Below are 14,505 nucleotides of genomic sequence, written 5' to 3'. Positions count from 1 at the left end.
AGGAGCCCCTGTAGCAAGCTGCTTGCTAAAGGGGCACTCGGCAGGGGGGGGGTGGTGAGCAGTGCCAGCTGGTGACCAGAGAAAAGGAGGATTGGGGCTGCTCTGCAAAACCATTACACAGAGCAGGTAAGTATAACAGGTTTGTTATTAAAGGCAGTTTATATATATTTTTAATTTTAAAAAAATCACTTTAACTTTGCTCCAGTATAATGTTTTTTCATATCTTGCCTAAGTTATCCTGTCGGCCATAATGACCGAATGATGAACCTGGACACAAACATAGAATGACTAATCTGCATTCACACTTTGGCAGTTTGAATTGTGGGCCGATTTGCCATGATTTAAAAACACCCAGGTGTGAATGACAAATCAGAGAATGCACATTTGTGATGCCATTCATTTGAATGGCACCTAAAATCACGGTGCGGTTCTGCTGCAATTTATTGCGACAGAACCATTCAGATGAATGATATCTCAAATGTGTGTTCTCCAATTTATCATTCACACCTTTGAAATGGCAGGCAGAATCGGCGCAAATCTGCCTGCAATTCAAAACGCTGAGGTGTGAATGCAGCTGTAAACCCTCTCCTATACCCAGTGCAGTGAATCGCCTCAGATCATACACAGAGATTAAACAAATCTCCCTACATAAGTTTTACATGTATATCTGTAGTATTTCCCTTTCTACATTCTTTAGAAAGTGCACATTGTGTTAGAAATCATGTTTCCTCATTCAGCAGTGGGTGTGGAGTCTGGTCATACACTATATGTAAGTTGGTTGGAGGAAAGGTAAACCCCCCCTCCACATAGGCAGAGGAACAAAGGAACTTGCAGTGCTGTACTGTGAATAGACAAGCTCTCTGCCTATCTATCTCTAAGCACCATATCCCTGACACAAATTTTCAGCTGCTGTTATCTCATGTGTTGGAGAACTTGTCAGTAGTTATGCTGATAACAGAGGAATGGAGCAGCAGAAAGATACGGCACTCAGAGCTTTGGAGAGAGATAAGTAAACGCTACAGATATCTGCCCAGGCCAAATTTCATGAATTGGGTTTACAACCACTTTAACCACCTAAAGGTCAGGCCTTTTTCTGACATTTGTTGTTTACGAGTAAAAATCTGTATTTTTTTGCTAGAAAATTACTTAGATCCCCCAAACATTATAGATTTTTTTTTTTTTTTTAAGCAGAGACCCTAGAAAATAAAATGGCAATCAATGAATTTAAAAAAAAAAAACTAAACAGTAACATTAGCGCACTTTTTTTTTTTTTTGTAATGTGATGTTAGGCTGAGTAAATAGATACCTAACATGTCATGCTTTAAAATTGCGTAATGTGGACTGATGACAAACTACGGTACCTAAAAATCTCTATAGGCGACACGTTAAACGTTTTTACAGGTTACCTGTTTAGAGTTACAGAGGAGGTCTTGTGCTAGAATTATTGCTCTCACTCAAACGATCGCGGCGATATCTCACGTATGGTTTGAACACAGTCTAGATATGTGTGCGTGACTTGTACAATTTTTTTTCCACTTGTACAATGTAAACATCTACAAACAAGGCCAAGGTTGTTAGCCTTCCAATGCTTCTTACTGCGATAGCCAACTATAGATGGGAGCGTCTTTTTTTGTATCACAATGTAAACATCCCCTGTAATAGAAATAAGGACGACAGGTCCTCTTTATGGAGCGATCTGGGGTCCAATTTTTTTTTTATCTTTTGCTTTTAAAAAATAATAAAAATATTTACGTCCATAGAGCCGATCATAGGAATCTACTCTTTAATTGCTTATGGGAACAGCCCTTCACAGCGTCGGATCATTTTGTGGGCAAACTGTCACAAACGGTAAGCCTGAGAAATGCCAGCGAGTAGCGGGAGGGGACTTCCATGAGCCGCTCGGAATGCTTAAAAAAAAAAGGAAAAAAAAAAAAAAAAACATAAAGAGGTTACAGCTGATATCTTTAACCATAATCCCAGTAAACCATTTGCAATGTGTGTTTTTTATATATATATATATATATATATATATATATATATATCACACACACGTATTGGGTCAGCAAGTGGTTACAGTACATTATGTCAGAGACCAAAATATTGTACAGTGGCTGGGCAATTTTAAGAGGAAGAGACGAAACAGTTTTATCCCAAAATAAGTATTAGTGTGTATTTTAGGCACAGTTTCCAGAAATTATGTACAGTGGCTGGACAGTATGTAAACAGCTTGGTAAGGTTGTAATGTAAGAGGGAGAGACAAGGCAGGTTTTACCTTGAAATAAACAGTGTATTATTTAAAAGATAATAGTCACATATATTGTATAGTGGCTGGACAATATTGTTAGGCCACAATGTAACAGAGAGGCGGAGACAGTTTTACTCTACAATAAGCATAAGGGTGTTATTTCATGTACAATAGCTACATATATTGTACAGTGGTTGGACATTAAAGGGTTAGTTTACGTTTACAAAAAAAAAAGTATGCAGGTAAGGGGTTTCTATAGGTAAATACAAACTGTACAAATATAACTAAAGTTGGATAATGCTCTTGCTGTAAGTCATTTTATGTGCCTCCAGGAACCTGGTCAAAAAACTTCCAGAGATGGCATAATCACATCCTTCCTTGCTGCTAGGATCTTGCTAAGGAAATCTCAGCCGTTACCACTGATCACAGGAGCAAGCTCTCAAACCCCTGCACGTCTGTGATCCCCTATCTCCTCTGTCACAGCATCACTAAGCTCAGAGATACTGCAACAGGAGAGAGGAGAGCTTATGTTGGGGTAGGAATCAGTCAGGGGTGTTTTAGCAATGTCCTACCAACAAGGCAGGATGGGATAATGCCATCTCTGGGAGTTTTTTGACCAGGCTTTGGAAAGTATGTAAATGGCCTACACCAATTAGCACTTTAACTCTGATCAATGCTGCATAATTTGTTTTTATCTACAGGTGCCTGTCACCTGTATAGCTAGTTTTTTTGTGAAGGAAAAACTAACCCTTTAAGGCTTGATTCACACCTATGCATTTTTAGTGCATTTTGCAGATTTGCACTACAGCCCATTTAAGATGGTTTCCTATGGAACACGTTCTGTTGAGCAAAAAGCACTACAAATGCACAGGTGTAAATCTAGCCTTAGTAAGCAGCTTACCATGGCTGCAGGGTAAGAGGGAGAGGCAAGGCAGGTCAGAGCTTGAAAGAAACAGAGTGTATTATTTCAAAGACAGTAGCTACAAATCTTGTACAGTGGCTGGACAGACTATAAATGGCTTAGTTAGGCCGCACTATATAATAGAGAGACAGGACAAGTTTTTTTCTTGAAATAAACATTAGTATTTATTATCTATAAGAACATAGACAAATATTTTTGAGCGTCGGAGCACTGGTATGGGCCTGAAACCTACAAAATGTACCCAGCACCAAACAGAAATTTGTTATTTTGAAGCTCAGCTGCTGAGAAATTGTGTGGCATCTATACAGTGCCAGAGCATTGGAATAATCTACAATCCTGAAGAGACAGAGCATGAATTACCCTGCAGCATTAGAAATTTGGCGGAGGAAGGTCGGGCTTGCAGAAACATTGTCTGGTTGATGACATGGCAGTGCCCAAGCATTGGAATAAACAGCTAACGTTGAGCATAACATAAAACGTGATTTTCTCTGCAGTAAACAGAAATTTGGGAGAATATGTGTGGCACTTTTATAGTCCAGAAGCACTGAAATGGGTTGCACATTCCGAGACACAATGCAGGATTTACCCTACAGCAAACATTACAATTTTGTAGTTGATATCCAACAGAAGAAATATTGTTTGTAGTCCAGGAGTATTGAAATAGGTTGCACATTCCGAGACGCAATGCAGGATTTACCCTGCAGCAAACATTACAATTTTGTCGTTGATATCCACCAGAAGAAATATTGTTTGTGGCAGCTATGTAGCACCACACCAAGGGGATAGGCCCCAAACTTAAAGGCTTTTAGTCGTTTCAAGGATGGGAGGCATGTTGGTCATGCCTATTGCCACTATCAGAAAATGCAGCCAAAAGGTTGTCCCTTCAAAATGTGCCAGGATTCTGCACCCATCCATAAATGAGCCACTGCCATGATGACAAAATCTCATACCTTAAGTAAAACTAAAGGCAAACTTTCTTCTTTGTTTTGTACAGTGTAGGGCAAATAAAGAGATTGAATCTCCTTAATGAGGGCACAGATGGCAATAAAAATTTTACAGATGTTCTAACTCCTCCCTACTCTAATAATTTAGTTGTACTTTAATCACACAGATAATCATTGATGATACATTGCTGCTAGTACAGCATATTCATCATTGCCAACATTGAGTTCCAGTGCATGTCATAGATCAGGCAATTGGCAGATACCTTGTGTTGACAAATAGCATTTCTGCCGGGTGAACATTGGCAGGGTGTGACCACCTAAGGTGGCCGCAAACTCTTTTGACCTGAGGGGTACTTAACCAGGAACTGCTGCACCACCAGGTTGGGATAGATAATTCCAGTGGGGTTGAGGCCAGTGAGGAGGAGGGTATAGGTGACTGTGCTGTTACCAATGTACAAGACACAGCTTCAGTGGCCCAAGATGAAGGAGATGCCCTGTCCTGCATCCTTTACAGTTGCCATCAAACTGGCCCTACCCATATTTGCTGGACCACAATTTTGTGGTTATGTGGTCTCTACCACTGACAGCATGGTCCAGCAACACAGACACATTACTTTCCAAATGCTAATGGTGGGCAGGAATTGCCTTCTGGGCAAAAAAGCAGCTCAGGACCTGCCACTGTGGTGATGCACAAGCCATAAACACGTGTAAGGGTGATAATCCCACAAGCCGGGAATGGGAGCAGCTGCAAAGCCAGCAGTTTTATCATGTTGGCACTGAGATGGTAGGCATGGGGGTGATTTGAGAACATATTTTTCTTTCTTTTCAGCAGCAGCAAAAGGGACTCCTGGTAAAGGTTGCTGCTGGAGACTGTGAAGTGGGTGTTTTGGGCTTTATGATGAAATTTAAAGTGATACTAAAGCTAAAAATGTCTTTTTACCTTAACTACTTCCGGCACGCGTTATAGCCAAAAGATGGCTACAGCGTGGGCTTTAATTGCTGGGACTCGACTGATCTTAGATCAGAGTAAGGGGTCGATCCCGGCCCCTTACCATGTGATCAGCTGTCAGCCAATGACGGCTGATCACGCGCTGTAAACAGAAGATAAAAGCCGATCACCGGCTTCTGTCAGAGGGACATCAGTGCCTCACACAGAGAGCCGCAGCTGCATTCTCTGTGCCAGCTGCCAGTGCCCACCATGCCACCTACCAGTGCCACCCATCAATGCCCACCAGTGCTGCCAATCAATGCTCATCAGTGTTTCATAATCAGTGCTGCCTATGAGTGTCACCTATGAGTGTCACCCATCAGTGATCATAAGTGCCACCTATCAGAGCCCTTCAGTGCCACCTATCAGAGCTCTTCAGTACCACCCATCAGTGCCACCTATTAGTGCCGCCTTATCAGTACAGCCTAAAAGTGCCTATCAGTGCAGCCTCATCAGCACACATCAGTGAAGGAGAAAAATTACCTGTTTTCAAAATGTAATAAACTATGAAACTGTTTTTTGTTTTTTTTCAAAATTTTCAGTACTTTTTGGTTTTATTTAGCAAAAAATAAAAAACCCAGCAGCAATTCAATACCACCAAAAGAAAGCTCTATTTGTGTGAAAAATTTATAAAAATTTAATTTGGGTACAGTGTTGAGTGACTACGCAATTGTCTTTCAAAGAGTGACAGCGCTGAAAATTGGTCTGGGCAGGAAGGGGTTTTAAGTGCCCAGTAAGCAAGTGGTTAAAGTAGAACTATAAGGAATTTTTTTTTTCATTTCGGATCGAGTAAGGGAGGGTTATAACCCCTGTCATATTTTCTTTCGCCGTCTGTGTCCCATTGTGGAGATTTGCCTTCACTTCCTGTCCCATAGCCAAACAGGAAGTGAGAGGAAATCTCTGCAAATTTGGGGAATTCCTTAGGGACCCCCACTTAACCAGAACTACTGGCCCTATAGGACAATTTCCCCTCTATTACGTTTAATTTTAGATTTTTTTTTACTTTCACTTTCAATGATAATGGTAAACAGGACAAATAGAGTGGGTGAGTCCCCCTAACAGTGACACAGACAGCAAAAAAATCCGACATTTCTAATCCCTCCACATTCTATCCAAAACTAAAAATAAAGTTTTGCCTTTAGTTGTACTTTAACCTCTTGCCTACTGGGCACTTTCACCCTCTTCCTGCCCAGGCCAATTTTCAGCTGTCTGTGCTGTCGCACTTTGAATGACAATTGCGTGGTCATGCAACACTGCACCCATAGAAAATTTTTATCATTCTTTTTTTTTTTTTTTTTTTTTTTTTAGACAGAGCTTTCTTTTGGTGTTATTTAATCACCACTGGGTTTTTTTATTTTTTTGCTAAACAAATGAAAAAAGACCGAAAATGTTAAAAAAAAAAGTTTTCGTTATAAAATTTTGCAAATAAGTAATTTTTCTTATATTCACTGATGTGCACTGATAGGCAGTACTGATGAGGCAGAACTGATAGGCTGCACTGATGGACACTGATTGGCACTGATGGGGCTGCACGGATAATCAGGGCGCTGATGATCAGTGCCCTGATTATCAGTGTAAATGTCCCCTGTCACAGGATAGCCGGTTATCGGCTTTCCTTTTCTCACAGAGTGATAGTGCTGAGGAAAGGAAATGCCGATAACCGACATTTGTTTACATGTGATCAGCTGTGATTGGACACAGCTGATCACATGGTAAAGGGCTGCTGTGATTGGACCGTTACCTCGAAGGACACAATGATCACAGAGCATGCCTAATGCACGCCCCAAGGGCATGCAGAGGGGTGGGGTTCTAGGAGGATATCAACAGACACCCTCACAGAAATGGACAACTGCACTGTAGCCATCTTTTGGCTATAGCATGGTCGGCAAGTGGTTAATGCATTAAGGTAAAAAAAAAATGATATTCCGTTACCCTCCCCCTTCCCTGTGTGAAGGGAAAGAGAGGGGAGAATATATCCAGCGCTGTGCAGGGCTGCATCTTTTCTTTCTCTCTTTTCCTCTTCACGCAGGACTCAAGCTATCAATCAAATGCAGCGAGGGGGACGTGGGCTAAGTCCATAGACACACAGCTCGGGAGTGAGTAGACACTGTGTGTCCTCATAGCAAATGGCTTGCTTTGGGGAAACACTAAGAAGAGGAGGAGCCAAGATCGTCGCCAGGGGGACTCGAGAAGAGGAGGATTGGGGCTGCTCTCTGCAATACCACTGCACAGAGCAGATGAGTATAACATGTTTTTTATTTTAATTAAAAAATAAATTTGTATTTTTTTTTTTTTTACAAAACGGGTGCTTTTTTGCGGTCTACAGCAATACAGTATAACAAAGCACAATAATATGGTCCAAATCAGTACACAGCAAAGGGATGTACATATCGAGTATGTAAAGTGCTAGCAATCAAGACAGTAAAAGCCAAATAAATAAATACAACAGACTGAGCATAATAAAACAAGGAAAGTCCACATACTAGGTAACAGAAAAGAGGACCTCCTTCACACAAAGGCAGGTCATCATATACCCAAGGGCATGGTGTGGTGAAAGGGGGATAGGGTGGGGAAAAATGGGGAGAGGAAAGAGAAGGGATGCAAGGAAGGGAAGGGACCACAGAAGGACAAGAGGAGCAAGCAGGAGAGGGAGAGAAAGGGGCAAAAGGATGGGCATTCCAGGTACAACTCCTAATTCTTAATAAAAAAAAGGATATTGTGTAAGGATTTTCAAGGTCCAGGGGGACCATGCCTTTTCAAACTACCAGGGGCATCCCCTATTGATATACGTTAACTTTAATAGGGGAAGGGCTGCGTTCATCATAGTCTTCCACGAGGCCACCTCAGGTAGCATCGAGGATGACCATTTCATCAGAATTTCTTTTTTGGCATAGTAAAGGTGATAAGATATGAATAGTTTAGCATGTTGAGGCCATTGTTCATCATCCTGGATCCCCAGTAGTGCTAGGGACAGAGAAAGGAGAAGAGGGTCAATTGTAATCTAAGATGTATTTCCTCAAAGGCAGCAGCCCAATATGACACAATAGAAGGGCACTCTTCCAGAACATATGTAAATGGGACCCAGGGTGGAGTCTACATGGGGGACAGAGATGGTCCATAATGGGTATACTATACTCCATGCTATGCATGGAGTATAGTATACCCGGTGAAGGAATTTAACTTGAATTAATTTATCTTTAGAGGAGACAACGAGTTTAGGACCTTGCTCCAAACAGTCCTCCCAATCTTCTTCATCCAAGGATGAAATATCCTCCTTCCAATACTCCCACAGTTTTTTTAACCTAAACAAATCGAGATTGCCACCATACAGGGTCAGGAGAGGTTTATCCAACTCACCAGGGGCCAACAGTTGCTCAATGGGATCAGCCTGGAGGCAGGGCGACTGCGGAAACTGGGACCTGACAGCAGGCCGTAGCTTAAAATAGCAGAACATCATCCAGCCCGGCAAATAAAACACCTAAAACAGTTGTGAAAAGGAGAGCAGGGTACCCAAAGGCAAAATATCTCCTAGGGTCTTAACTCCACATCATGCCCACACCTGGGGATCTGGGATAGTATGAAGGTGAGGAAGAGTAGGGTTACCCCGGGAGGGTTGAGCAGACAACAATTGATTAGGGTGTATAAATCTCCATGTTGCAGCCTTCCACATCCACCAAGTGACACGCGTCGGACCCGGAACAATTTCATAAGCCCGTGGATCCCAATATATAAGATTACGTAGGTCTGACAGGAAACCCAGAAAAAACGCCTATAAGAATATAGCAGCATTGGATCTGGAATCCTAAAACTACCAATAGGCGGACACCAAAAGCACTGCCCAAAAATATGCATGAAAATTGGGTAACACTAGTCTCCTCCCAACCGCGGTGGAAGAAAGAGTGTAGATTTAACCAGACAGTGGAGTGCCCGTTCCAGATAAAGGAGCCCACACAACAATCTTTTTCTTTAAAAAAGGAAGTAGGAATCCAGATCAGACAGTTTCTAAATATATAATTAATGTCAGGGAGGAGCATATTTTAACCAAATTTATCCATCCGATTCAGTGGGAGCCCAGACCATGAAGAATACCTCACCCTGAACAGGGCCAGTAGAGGGAGAAGGTTGCGATCAAAGTAGGCTTAACTGTTTCTTGTCATCTGAACCCCCGATACCTAAATTCATCCATCCAGTTTAGCAGGAAGGGAGGCCCCAAACTCACGGCCCGGTCATCGATAGGAAATAGAATCGATTTGGCCCAGTTGATCCAAATGCCAGAAAAGGAGTCAAATTATCAAAGATCCATAGGGCTGCAAGGAGTGATGGGTCTGAATCATCAAGATAGAGTAGGGCATCATCCACATACAAAGAAAGTTACTCTTCCAACATCCCCACCTGCAAACCCCCAAACATCGGAAGAATCCATGATCAATATTGCCAAGGGCTCCAAGGCCAGGACAAACAAGGTAAGGGAAAGGGGACACCTCTGCTGCATGCCCTAAAAGAGGGGAAATTACTCAGAAAGCCAATCGTTAGTAAGGACCTGTGCCCTGGGAGCCCTATAGAGTAGTTAAATCCAATGCAGAAATTTAGGACCTGTCAGGGCTGGGCTCAGCCTTCCCTTCTCAGTGCTCAGGTTGCTCAGCTATCAGTTAATTGCTAGCACTCATTGTTCCACAGTGGCTCACCTGTTGATCATTTCCTGCTCATCAGCCAGCCCCTTCTGGCTATTTAAACTGCCTGGTTCATTCCTTCCGTGTCTTCGCATTGGTCAAATATATCTGGAGACTAGGGATGAGCTTCGAGTTCGAGTCGAACTCATGTTCGACTCGAACATTGGCTGTTTGCAAGTTCGTCGAACAGCGAACAATTTGGGGTGTTCGCGGCAAATTCGAATGCCGCGGAACACCCTTTAAAAGTCTATGGGAGAAATCAAAAGTGCAAATTTTAAAGGCTTATATGCATGGTATTGTCATAAAAAGTGTTTGGGGACCTGGGTCCTGCCCCAGGGGACATGGATCAATGCAAAAAAAAGTTTTAAAAATGGCCGTTTTTTCGGGAACAGTGATTTAAATAATGCTTAAAGTGAAACAATAAAAGTGTAATATCCCTTTAAATTTCATAGCTGGGGGGTGTCTATAGTATGCCTGTAAAGGGGCGCATGTTTCCCGTGTTTAGAACAGTCTGACAGCAAAATTACACTTCAAAGGAAAAAAAGTAATTTAAAACTACTCGCGGCTATTAATGCATTGCCGGTCCGACAATACACATAGAAGCTCATTGATAAAAACGGCATGGGAATTCCCCACAGGGGAACCCCGAACCAAAATTAAAAAAAAAAAATGATGTGGGGGTCCCCCTAAATTCCATACCAGGCCCTTCAGGTCTGGTATGGATATTAAGGGGAACCCCGGCCAAAATTAAAAAAAAAAATGACGTGGGGGGTCCCCCTAAATTCCATACCAGGCCCTTCAGGTCTGGTATGGATATTAAGGGGAACCCCGGCCAAAATTAAAAAAAAATGACATGGGGGTCCCCCTAAATTCCATACCAGACCCTTCAGGTCTGGTATGGATATTAAGGGGAACCCCACACCAAAATTTAAAAAAAAAACGGCGTGGGGTCCCCCCAAAAATCCATACCAGACCCTTATCTGAGCACGCAACCTGGCAGGCCGCAGGAAAAGAGGAGGGACGAGAGAGTGCCCCCCCTTCTGAACCGTACCAGGCCACATGCCCTCAACATTGGGAGGGTGCTTTGGGGTAGCCCCCCAAAACACCTTGTCCCCATGTTGATGAGGACAAGGGCCTCATCCCCACAACCCTGGCTGATGGTTGTAGGGGTCTGCAGGTGGGGGGCCTATCGGAATCTGGAAGCCCCCTTTAACAAGGGGACCCCCAGATCCCGGCCCTCCCCCCTATGTGAAATGGTAAGGGGGTAAACCTACCATTTCACTAAAAAAGTGTCAACAATGTTAAAAATGACAAGAGACAGTTTTTGACAATTCCTTTATTTTAAATGCTTCTTCTTTCTTCTATCTTCCTTCATCTTCTTCTTCTTCTTCTGGTTCTTCTGGCTCTTCTGGTTCTTCTTCCGGTGTTCTCGTCCAGCATCTCCTCCACGGCGTCTTCTTCCCTTCTTCTCCTCGGGCCGCTCCGCATCCATGGCATGGAGGGAGGCTCCCGCTCTTCTATTCATCTTCTTCTCTTCTCCATCTTCATCTCTTCTTCATCTTCTTCTCTTCTTCATCTTCTTCTCCGGGCTGCTCCGCATCCATGGCATGGAGGGAGGCTCCCGCTGTGTGATGCTTCTCCTCTTCTGACGGTTCTTAAATAATGGGGGGGCGGGGTCACCGAGCGGCGCACGGGACATGACGGGACTTCCCTGTGGCATTCCCCGTGACGTCACAGAGAAGTCCCTTCAAGTCACCGTGCGTCAGAGGGGGGCGGGGTCACCGGGTGCCCCCCCCCATTATTTAAGAACCGTCAGAAGAGGAGAAGTGTCACACAGCGGGAGCCTCCCTCCATGCCATGGATGCGGAGCGGCCCGGAGAAGAAGATGAAGAAAAGAAGAAGAGAAGAAGATGAAGAAGAGAAGAAGATGAAGAGAAGAGCAGGAGCCTCCCTCCATGCCATGGATGTGGAGCGGCCCGAGGAGAAGAAGGGAAGAAGACGCCGCGGGGGAGATGCTGGATGAGAACACCGGAGGAAGAACCAGAAGAGCCAGAAGAACCAGAAGAAGAAGAAGATGGAGGAAGAAACCGAAGGAAGATAGAAGAAAGAAGAAGCATTTAAATAAAGGAATTGTCAAAAACTGTCTCTTGTCATTTTTAACATTTTTGACAGTTTTTTAGTGAAATGGTAGGGGTCCCTTACCATTTCACACAGGGGGGAGGGCCGGGATCTGGGTGTCCCCTTGTTAAAGGGGGCTTCCAGATTCCGATAAGCCCCCCGCCCGCAGACCCCCACAACCACCGGCCAGGGTTGTGGGGATGAGGCCCTTGTCCTCATCAACATGGGGACAAGGTGTTTTGGGGGGCTACCCCAAAGCACCCTCCCAATGTTGAGGGCATGTGGCCTGGTACGGTTCAGGAGGGGGGGGGCGCTCTCTCATCCCCCCCTCTTTTCCTGCGGCCTGCCAGGTTGCGTGCTCAGATAAGGGTCTGGTATGGATTTTTGGGGGGACCCCACGCCGTTTTTTTTTTATAATTTTGGCGCGGGGTTCCCCTTAAAATCCATACCAGACCTGAAGGACCTGGTATGGAATCTAGGGGGACCCCCCACGTCATTTTTTTTTTTAAATTTTGGTTCGGGGTTCACCTGTGGGGAATTCCCATGCCGTTTTTATCAATGAACTTCTATGTGTATTGTCGGACCGGCAATGCATTAATAGCCGTGACTAGTTTTAAATGACTTTTTTTCCTTTGAAATGTAATTTTGCTGTCAGACTGTTCTAAACACGGAAACATGCGCCCCTTTACAGGCATACTATAGACACCCCCCAGGTACGAAATTTAAAGGGATATTACACTTTTATTGTTTCACTTAAAGCATTATTAAAATCACTGCTCCCGAAAAAACGGCCGTTTTTAAAACTTTTTTTTGCATCGATCCATGTCCCCTGGGGCAGGACCCGGGTCCCCAAACACTCTTTATGACAATAACTTGCATATAAGCCTTTAAAATTAGCACTTTTGGTTATTCATGTTCGTGTCCCATAGACTTTAACGGTGTTCGCGTGTTCGAACGAATTTTTTTCCTGTTCGCATGTTCTGGTGCGAACCGAACAGGGGGGTGTTCGGCTCATCCCTACTGGAGACTCCTTGCTGTGTTCCTGTGGAAAGCTTGCCTGGCTGATGTCCCTTCTGGTTCCTGATCCTGTCTGCTGCCTCCGACTATGCTGATCTCTGACTTCCTAATTTACTGGCTTGCTTTGGCTACCGGACCCTGACTATGTTTTCACTACGTTTACTGATTTGTACCATTTTACCACTATATTAAAAGGTGTGATTTTTTTTTAGAAGGTCCTTTTAGGAGGTTTAATTAGTGTGCAAGGAGATATTCCCTAAGCACAGAGGAAATTTGCATTATCTCATTTGGTGAATATAAGGCATATGGAGATGTTCATAGAACCAGGGTGATGCGGTGGTGTCAAAGACCCCCCTCACACATACACACAAATCAGCAGAAGCGGCAGGTCAGAACTCGCAGGAGACACCCAGATTAGGGTATGGAGGGCATGGACCTGTCAGAATACAGAGAAGGTGTATATGTATATACTCGTCCCACAGTATAAAGCTGATAGAATGTTTTAATTCAGTGAGAAAGGCAGACAGACAGACAGAGGGAGCCCGACCAGGAGGGAGGAAAAAAGTAGCTTTAAAAGAGTTAAACATCATATGTCATATATATGTGTCACAGAAGGTATGTAAAGAAAAAATACCTGGAGTACTGTCTATATTCTAACCTTGCCTTTAGATCGATCCCAGTCCATGTCAAATGCCTCAGCTGTGTAGCACTGATCTGGCACATATGTTAGGTGTTTTAAATATCCCTCATGTGGGAGTGGTAGCCAGAAATCAACCAATCCGGTAATTAAGAGAGGTGGGGTCTGTATAGCAGGTTCTGAAACACAGATGCGTAAATCACTGCAGCTGTATGTGAGAGCTCTCCACTAAAGGCTCCTCAGTCAGCGCAACGTCCGGCACCACCGCGTCACATGGCGCGATGACGTCAGACGTCGACACAGACTGCTGACACCGAGGGTGGGCAGCAGCTGAGGGCGAAAGATGCAGAAGCAGCCAGTGCGCACGCGTGAGGACAGAAGAGGCCATAGCGCATGCGCAGAGCTGCCGCCCTGAGAAAAGCCTCCAAGCCCCACGGAGAGAGCGGACCGGAGGCCCCCCGGTGCCAGGGAGCGCCGACGAGCCACAACAGCAATAAGGCGGGGGGGGGGACAACACGATTTTGGACAGCAGCCGAACCATCATTCTATATGATGGCCGACTGACACCAGTCATTGTATAACAAAAAACCCTGTTTGTCCATATGTCATGGTTAATGATGAGAAAACAATAGTAGATCATAATAATACAGTACTATTAAGCATTGGACTCTTATACTGGGGATGGTAACCCTATCCACCTGCATTGGTGTTACAAGTGGATAGTGTAATAAAGCACCTGCAAGAGATCACAAAGAGGCATGAATGTATTTTTAACATATCCAACAGCTGTCATTAAGAACAATTTTCATAAAAATCTGAATTGGTAGATTTAAATCGACAACTGGCATATTTAACTCATGAGAATCCAAAGTTAGTAAAACACAACAAAAACATGAGAGAAGGCAAAAGACATTGAAAAAGCAGGAGGAATAGAATAGAAGTGAAAATAAAAAAGGGAGAAAAA

This window comes from Aquarana catesbeiana, linkage group LG05 (genome assembly GCF_042186555.1).
Source record: "Aquarana catesbeiana isolate 2022-GZ linkage group LG05, ASM4218655v1, whole genome shotgun sequence".
Classification (NCBI taxonomy): domain Eukaryota; kingdom Metazoa; phylum Chordata; class Amphibia; order Anura; family Ranidae; genus Aquarana; species Aquarana catesbeiana.
Note: the sequence above shows the minus strand (reverse complement) of the source record.